The sequence below is a fragment of the Macaca thibetana genome, chromosome 19, assembly GCF_024542745.1.
Source record: "Macaca thibetana thibetana isolate TM-01 chromosome 19, ASM2454274v1, whole genome shotgun sequence".
Classification (NCBI taxonomy): domain Eukaryota; kingdom Metazoa; phylum Chordata; class Mammalia; order Primates; family Cercopithecidae; genus Macaca; species Macaca thibetana.
The window spans coordinates 28,944,354-28,953,110 of record NC_065596.1 but is presented as its reverse complement, the minus strand read 5'-3'; the positions used below and the strand labels follow the sequence as shown (position 1 = coordinate 28,953,110).

The window sequence follows — 8,757 nt, the reverse complement described above, 5'->3', positions numbered from 1 at the left end:
CTCTTGTCGCCCAGGCTGGAGTGCAGTGTCACGATCTCGGCTCACTGCAACCTCTGCCTCCCAGGTTCATGCCATTCTCCTGCCTCAGCCTCCCGAGTAGCTGGGATTACAGGTGCTCGCCACCACGCCTGGCTAATTTTTGTATTTTTAGTAGAGATGGGGTTTCACCATGTTGGGCAGGCTGGTCTTGAACTCCTGACCTCAGGTGATCTGCCCACCTCAGCCTCCCAAAATGCTGGGATTACAGGCTTGAGCCACCACGCCGGGCCTATTCATCCATTTTTCTGAGACCTCTCCTGGAGCTGTGTTGGTCAGGGCAGTCACAGCTGCAGATTCTCCGTGGTCCTCAGGCAGCAGAGGTTTCTCTCCTTTGTGGGCCAGCCAAGCGCTGTCCTCCATATCACCCGTGTCCCCCAGGCCCATGGCACAGCCATCATCTGGAATGCTGCCAGTCCTTTGGCACAGGAAGAAGAGAGGATGGCACAGCAGGCAGTGACTTGCGAGGCTTGGACCTGATATGACACCTGTCTTACAGGTGTTATACTCAGCTTACACTCAGCCAGAGTGGGTCCCCTGGTCACCCCGAACTTCACAGGGGCACCGGGAAGCGTAGTCTTTTCACGTGTCTGGAAGGAGAGAAAGGAAGGATTATTTATGGACAGCCCTAACTCCAGTCGCAGGGTCACAGAGAAAAAGCTGACCTTGGCCCTTTCCTGCAGCGGGGGTGGGTGTAGGAGTGAGAGCGCTTAGAACACCATGATAACTCTTTGCTGTAGTTGAGTCATGCCAAATTCCCTGTCAACATTTAATCCGTTGGTGTCAAAGCTATATAAAAACTTTAAAAAAAAATCAGGCTGGGCGTGGTGGCTCACGTCTGTAATCCCAGCACTTTGGGAGGCTGAGGTGGGTGGATCACTCGAGCCCAGGAGTTCAAGACCAGCCTGGTGAACATGTGAAACCCTGCCTCGACTGAAAATACAAAAATTAGCAGAGCATGGTGATGTGCGCCTGTCTTCCAAACTACTCTGGAGGCTGAGGCATGAGAATTGCTTGAATCTGGGAAGCGGAGGTTGCAGTGAGCTGAGATCACAGTACTGCACTCCAGCCTGGGTAATAGAGTGAGACTGTCTCAAAAAAAAAAAAAAAAAAAAAAAAGTTCAAATCCAAACAGATAATCCATCATCCGCCTTCCTAATCCAGGAATGTAGCACCCTGAGCCTCCCCTTAAAATGGCTTGATAATAGTACATCCTTTTTTGTGTGAGAATACAATGAATTTATACACACAGCCTTAGAACAGTGGCTGGGCGCGGTGGCTCACACCTGGAATCCCAGCACTTTGGGAGGCCGAGGTGGGCAGATCATCTGAGGTCGGGAGTTCGAGATCGGCCTGGCCAACATGGTGAAACCCTGTCTCTACTGAAAATATAAAAATTAGCCGGGTGTGGTGGCGCATGCCTGTAACCTCAACTACTTGGGAGGCTGAGGCAGGAGAATCACTTGAACCCGGGAGGCGGAGGTTGCAGGGAGCCAAGACCGTGATACTGCACTCCAGCCTGGGCGACAAGAATGAAACTCCGTCTCAAAAAATAAATCAATAAGCCGGGCGCGGTGGCTCAAGCCTGTAATCCCAGCACTTTGGGAGGCCGAGACGGGCGGATCACGAGGTCAGGAGTTCGAGACCATCCTGGCTAACACGGTGAAACCCCGTCTCTACTAAAAAATACAAAAAACCAGCCGGGCGAGGTGGCGGGCGCCTGTAGTCCCAGCTACTCGGGAGGCTGAGGCAAGAGAATGGCGTGAACCCGGGAGGCGGAGCTTGCAGTGAGCTGAGATCTGACCACTGCACTCCAGCCTGGGCAAGAGAGTGAGACTCTGCCTCAGAAAAAAAAAAAAAAAAATCAATAAATAAAAATAAATTGTCTTGATAATAGTACATACTGTTTTGTGTGAGAATAAAATGAACTGATACACAGCCTTAGAACAGTACCTGGCATGTAGTAAAAGCTCAGAAATATATGTGACTATTAGTAGAACAGTGATAAAGATGAAAGTGTAGTGTTTTCTATTTATTTATTTATTCATTCATTCATTCATTTTTGAGTCTCACTCTGTCACCCAGGCTGGAGTGCAGTGGTGTAATCTCGGTTCACTGTAACCTCTGCCTCCCAGGTTCAAGCAATTCTCCTGCCTCAGCCTCCCAAGTAGCTGGGATTACAGGCACCTGCCACTATGCCTGGCTAATTTTTTTTTTTGTATTTAAGAGGGGGTTTTACCATGTTGGCCAGGCTGGTCTTGAACCCCTGACCTCAAGTGATGCTCCCATCTCAGCCTCTCAAAGTGCTCAGAATACAGGCGTGAGCCACTGAGTCTGGCCTGTGTTCAGCAATATTTGAGCCAGTTTTCCTTACAGAAAGAGAAATACTTATTTTTGTGTTTTAAATAAAACTGGTGTAGGAAAGTTTAAAAAAAAAAAGACTCAATTTCTCCGCTTACAGCTGCACAGGAGGGGACATCCACACAGCTTTCCTCGTTCATTTGATAAATATTTATTGAGCATGTACTGTGTGCCGTATATCGTACTAGGTTCTGGGGATGGGAGAGTAAAGGAGAAAGTTGAAAATGGCATTTCAGGAGGGAGGTGGAAAGGAGCTCCTCTGAGCCGTGGCTCCTGGCAGTGGAGCTGCTGTTCTTCCTCCTTGGGGGCCCAGGAAGTCTCATCTTGGTGTGGAGCTGAGTCCGTGACCACCAGCCCTAACTACCATTTCGGAGCGATTTCCTCCTCTTTCCTTCCAAAGACAGCAGAGCCAGCACAGCAGACCGAGGCTTCTGATTTGCTCCCCATGCAAAACGGCGTCATAGACCACCATAGTTTGACCGACTCAGGCTAACCACAGCTGTCTGTCATCTCAAGGATCCTAGTCCTACACCGAGCAGGTTCACCTCCTCTACCTTCCCCTGGACCGGGGCTGGGCTCGCCACTTATAGATGGTCAACCCTGCAGCACCCAGCTCCGAATACATCGAAGGCCACTTTAGAGACGCCTGAGAATTCAACCTAGATTTTTTACATTTTGTTTTTTTGAGACAGGGTCTTGCTCTGATGCCCAGGCTGGAGTGCAGTGGTGCAATCTCGGCTTGCTTCAGCCTCCACCTCTCAGGTTCAAGTGATTCTCATGCCTCAGCCTCCTGAGCAGCTGGGACTACAGGTGTGCGCCACCGCGCCCGGCTAATTTTTGTATTTTTCGTAGAGATGGAGGTTTCCCCATGTTGGCCAGGCTGGTCTGGAACTCCTGGCCTCAAGTGATCCTCCCGCCTTGGCCTCCCAAAGTGAAAAAGACATTTTAAAGTTTGACCTCTGGAATGCCTTTAATTTACGTGGTATAGTCTAAGAGAATAGCAGGTGAGTGCAGCTCAATCTTATCAGCAAAAGTGGAGGAAGGACTGAATTAAATTGTACTCAATAGCAGTAAAATTAGGGATATTTAATCATTTTCCTCCTCCAGGAGTGAGGCAGAAATGGGCACTGCCACATCCAGGCTGTGTGGTCTTGGGCCAGTGTCTTCAGCACTCTGAGCTGTGACTCATCCTGAAACCAGAGCTGGCAGCGAATCCCAGACGCAGCTTTGTGTGGTGGGGAAGGCTCACTGGGAGGCAGTGTGGGTGTGAACCTGTTCTTCATCATAATCTCTGTCAAGTGAAAAAACATGGGGATAGTCTAGAACAGTGGAAACCCGTATCCCAGCTCCTTAGAGAGTTAGGAAACCATTTTAAGGGAAACTGACCAGCATTTAAAAATAGGAGTGAGCCAGGAAAGGTGGCTCACGCCTGTAATCGCAGCACCTTGGGGAGCCAAGGCGGGTGGATCACCTGAGGTCAGGAGTTCAAGACCAGACTGGCCAACATGATGAAACCCCATCTTTACTAAAAATACAAAAATTAGCTGGGCGTGGTGGTGCATGACTGTAATCCCAGCTACTCAGGAGGCTGAGGCAGGGGGATCGCTTGAACCTTGGGGGAGAGAGGTTGTAGTGAGCCAAGATCATGCCTGGGTGACAGTGACACTCTTGTCTTAAAAAAAAAAAAAAAAAGTGGAATATAAAGCATTGTGTAATACAGGGTGGTATTTTTAAAACTTTTTTTTTTTTTTTTTTTTTTTTTTAGACAGAGTCTCACCCTGTTACTCAGGCTGGAGTGCAGTGGCGTGATCTCAGCTCACTGTAACCTCTGCCCCCCGGGTTAAAGCAATTCTCTGCCTCAGCCTCCTTAGTAGCTTGGATTACAGGTGCCCACCACCACACCCGGTTTTTTTTTTTTTTTTTTTTTTTGTATTTTTAGTAGAGATGGGGTTCACCATCTTGGCCAGGCTGGTCTGGAACTCCTGACCTCGTGATCCACCCGCCTCGGCCTCCCAAAGTGCTGGGATTACAGGCGTAAGCCACTGTGGCCGGCCTAAATTTTGTTTTTAATTGTACATATTTATGGGATGCGGTGTGATGTTTCGATACATATATAAATTATGTAGTGATCAAATCAAGGTTATTAGCAAATCCATCATCCCAGACGCTTGTTATATCTTTGTGGTGAGAACATGCAAAAATGTTCTAGCTATTTTGAAGTATACAATCCATTATTGTTGACTATAGAGGGTGGTATTCTTTTGTAACAGTTTGCTGATGCGACCGGGCGCGGTGGCTCATGCCCGCAATCTCAGCACTTCGGGAGACCCAGGCGGGCGGATCACTTGAGGCCGGGAATTCGAGACCAGCCTGGCTAACATGGTAAAGCCCCATCTCTACTAAAAATAAAAAATTAGCCAGGCGCGGTGGCGGGCGCCTGTAATCTCAGCTACTCAGGAGGCTGAGGCAGGAGAATTGCTTGAATCCTGGAAGCTGAGGTTTCTGTGAGCCCAGATCGTGGCACTGCATTCCAACCCGGGCAACAGAGCAAGACCTTCTCTCAAAAAAAAAAACCAAAAAACAAAACAAAAAAAAACGCTGATGCAAAATGATTTCTTACTGGGCGTCAGAATTTTGGAAGCCACTGGTAGACAGTCCTTAGTTTCACACAATGATTTTCAGACAACTGCCTATTCGTCAATTCCAACCACCTCGCCCCACTGCCAAAATCGAACGTTTCTGGTCTCCCGGCGGCGCCGCCTTAGCAGGATCCGCCGCCAGGTGGCGCGCGCCCCCCGCCCGGAGTGGGTTTTGTCCCATCCCGGACTTAGATCTTCCAAGACAGTGATTTCCTTCTGTTCGGGTCTCTTCCCGAGAATCCGCTTTACTCGTACTAGAAGCTCTGACCTCGAATGCAGTTCCAGAAGCAGAACCCTGCAGGGGGTTTCAGGCGGCCAAGAAGGGAAGTGGCTCTCCTAAGACCGTCCTGGCTTCGGTCCACGGCGCTCATTAAATGCCTCCCACGCCAGACGAGGTCCCCGTCCCCGGAGCTGGCGTCCCAGGGGTAAGGACACACACGAACCCTCCTGCCCCCATTCGCGCCCCGTCAGTGCAGGGAGGCTCCGGCCTGGGGCTGAAGAGCCGAGTCTCTCGTGCCTGACAGCACGGGGTCGAGCCCCTCCCGGCCACCTGCTGGCTGTGGGATCTTGGGCATCGTGCTTGGCCTCGCTCTGCCTTGGTTTCCCCCACTGTAGTGATAGTGATAACAGCAGCCACTTCATAGGGTTGCAGGCGTTACATGAGTTAATAGATGCAAAGCGCTCAGAAGGGGGCCTGGCATATGTTTGCTAAACCGATTGTTGAAAATTCTCAATTTACATCTGTGAGAACTGAGGACCAGTTGGGGGTGGGGGTGGGGAACCCCCAAAGTCGGCTAAGTTCAGCCTCAGCGACTGGAGACGGGAGGGTTCTCTCCCTCACCTACAGATAGTTTCCCGCCTCCTGCGCCGGCCCCCTCCACCCCCAGCTGAATCCAGGCATTCTGATTTCAGTCAAGGTCCTTCTCCTCCTGACAGTGCTCCCTGGGGGTGGGAGTGGACCCAGGCCCCTTGGCAAGGTCTGGGGCTGCCCTGGCGGAGCAGCCTCCCCTCCTCCTCTTTATTCCTTCCAGGATGGGGAGGGCCACGAGTCATCCAGATTCTATGATAAAGCGGCAGATTCCTGGGAAATGCAGGCAGCAGGGGTCCGGGAGAAAGGGCCAAGCTGGAGCCCGCTCAGTCACAGTGGGGGTCCCCAACCTGCAGGCCCTCCCCAAACACTGAAAGCTGAACTTAGCAGTGCTGGGTCATGCAGAATGGGCGCCTAGGAGGACCTCTGCTCTTACCAGTGGCATTTCTCTTTTCTCTCTCCCGTTTTCTCTTTTTTTTTTTTTTTTTTTTTTTTTTTTGAGACAGTCTGTCGCCCAGACTGGAGTGCAGTGGTATGATCTCAACTCACTGCAACCTCCCCCTCCTGGGCTCAAGTAATTCTCCTGCCTCAGCCTCCCGAGTACCTGGGACTACAGGTGCATGCCACCATGCCTGACTAATTTTTGTATTTTTAGTAGAGATGGGGTTTCACGTTGGCGAGGCTGGTCTTGAACTCCTGACCTCAAGTGATCCACCCGCCTCGGCCTCCCAAAGTGCTGGGATTACAGGCGTGAGCCACCGCGCCCAGCCAACAATGACTTTTGTAAAATGCTCATTGGGAGGGCTTTGCAAAATTGGTATCAGCAGCCGTGTTTATGATCTCTAAAGTGAGATACAGAACCAAGGTCTCTGGAATGAATATAACTAAGAAAGAATGAATGCCACCTGCACCCTACCTGCTTAGCCTTTCTTTTCTTGAAAGAAGGCACAAAGAAATATTCTATGCCATGCCATCATATGTAGCATAAACATCAGCAAAACTAGAAAACAGGGTATTTGGGGATTTCTGCATAGGTGCAAATGTAAAGATGAGGGAGGGGGGCGAATGATAACAAAATGAACCACAGTGGTTTCCTCTGGGGGCTGGAGATATCCTCTGTGAGGCACAGACATGAATTGCCTGGCGTTTAATGATGAGCTGTTTATGGGCTTGGATTGTGGGTATAAGGGTAATCACTTTATTAACTTTGAAACGTCGTGGTGTCAGGTGCCTGTAATCCCAGCTACTTAGGAGGCTGAGGTAGGAGGATCACTTGAACCTGGGAGGCAGAGGTTGCAGTGAGCTGAGATCGCACCACTGCACTCCTACCCAGGCAACAAGAGCAAAACTCCATCTTGAAAAAAAAAGATATATGTGTGTACATTTTCATACATTTTCAGGTAGTCATATTTCCCAACTTTTATTTATTTTTATTTGGTTTTTGAGGTGGAGTTTCACTCTTGTTGCCCAGGCTGGAGTGCAATGGCACTACTTCAGCTCACTGCTCCCGGATTCAAGCAATTCTCCTGCCTCAGCCTCCTGAGTAGTTGGGATTATAGGCATGAGCCCACCATACCTAATTATATATTTTTAGTAGTGACAGGGTTTCTCTATGTTGGTCAGGCTGGTCTCGAACTCCTGACCTCAGGCGTTCTGCCCACTTTGGCCTCCCAAAGTGCCGGGGTTACGGGCATGAGCCAACATGCCTGGTCATTTCCCAACTTTTAAAAAATTAAAGAGAGGCCGGGCACAGTGGCTCACGCCTGTAATCCTGGCACTTTGGGAGGCCAAGGCAGGCAGGTCACTTGAGGTCAGGAGTTTGCGACCAGCCTGGCCAACATGGTGAAACCTCGTCTCTACCAAAAATACAAAAATTAGCTGGGTGTGGTGGTGGATGTCTGTAATCCCAGCTACTCGGGAGGCTGAGGCAGGAGAATCACTTGAGCCTGGGAGGCGGAGGTTGCAGTGAGCCGAGATTGCCCCACTGCTCACCAGCCTGGATGACAGAGCAAGACTCTGTCTCAAAATAAATACATAAATAAATAAAGTAAAAATAAAAAGAAGACATTAAACAGTGCTCATTGTGGAAAGTGAGTCTATGTGCCCTTAGTAAAGAAGATGAGAAGAATGGAGATGGCAGGGAAACTGACAGAATATGACACATCAGACTGACAAAGTCATAACAAGTACCCCAAGTTGGTACCAAAAAGACTACATACTCTGACCATAATGCAGTAGCACAGTGACTGATAAGACAAAAATGGTCTCATGGAGCATATGAATCCCAAGTCTAAACTGAATGAGGCTCAAAGAAGGCTTCACATTGAAAATGAGACCATGTGTATGTGAGTGAGTTGTAATGAACCTGCTATATATCAACATTTATGTGGCAGAGCTGGGAGGGTGCAAAGAGGGATATCCTTCATCTTGTAGCATTTTTTTTTTTTAGAACGGAAAAACTGGAAAATCATTAACATTTACAGTGTTTCAGTCCTACTGTGCACTCATTGTGCCTAAGTGAAGATCTGGACCCAAAAGTTGCCTCGCCTCGCCTTTCGCCTTTCCTTTCCTTCCCCTTTCCTTTCCTTTTTTCTTCTTTTCTTCCCTTCATCCCTCTCTCCCTCCCTCCCTCCCTCCCTCCTTCCCTTCCTCCCTCCCTTCCTTCCTTCCTTCCTTCCTTCCTTCCTTCCTTCCTTCCTTCCTTCCTTCCTTCCTTCCTTCCTTCCTTCCTATCTTCCTTCACTTTGTCACCCAGGCTGGAGTGCAGTGGTGCAAACACAGGTCACTGCTGCCTCGGGCTCCCAGGCTCAAACGATCCTCCTGCCTCAGCTCCCCAGGTAGCTGGGACTACAGGCATGTGCTACCACGCCTGGTTAATTTTTGCATTTTTTGTTGTTGTTGTAGTTGTTGAGA

At 49.5% G+C, this 8,757-nt stretch overlaps 1 protein-coding gene across 1 annotated transcript in view; it reads right to left on the bottom strand.

Moving 5' to 3' along the window:
- EMP3 (epithelial membrane protein 3) overlaps nucleotides 1-4,233 on the bottom strand; it is a 40,674-nt gene extending 36,441 nt beyond the window's left edge. The window contains exon 1 of the mRNA XM_050772535.1: nucleotides 4,230-4,233. The gene's annotated coding sequence lies outside the window, so the exon portion shown is untranslated. The remainder of the gene's footprint in view (nucleotides 1-4,229) is intronic.
- Between the last annotated feature and the right edge of the window lie 4,524 nt (nucleotides 4,234-8,757).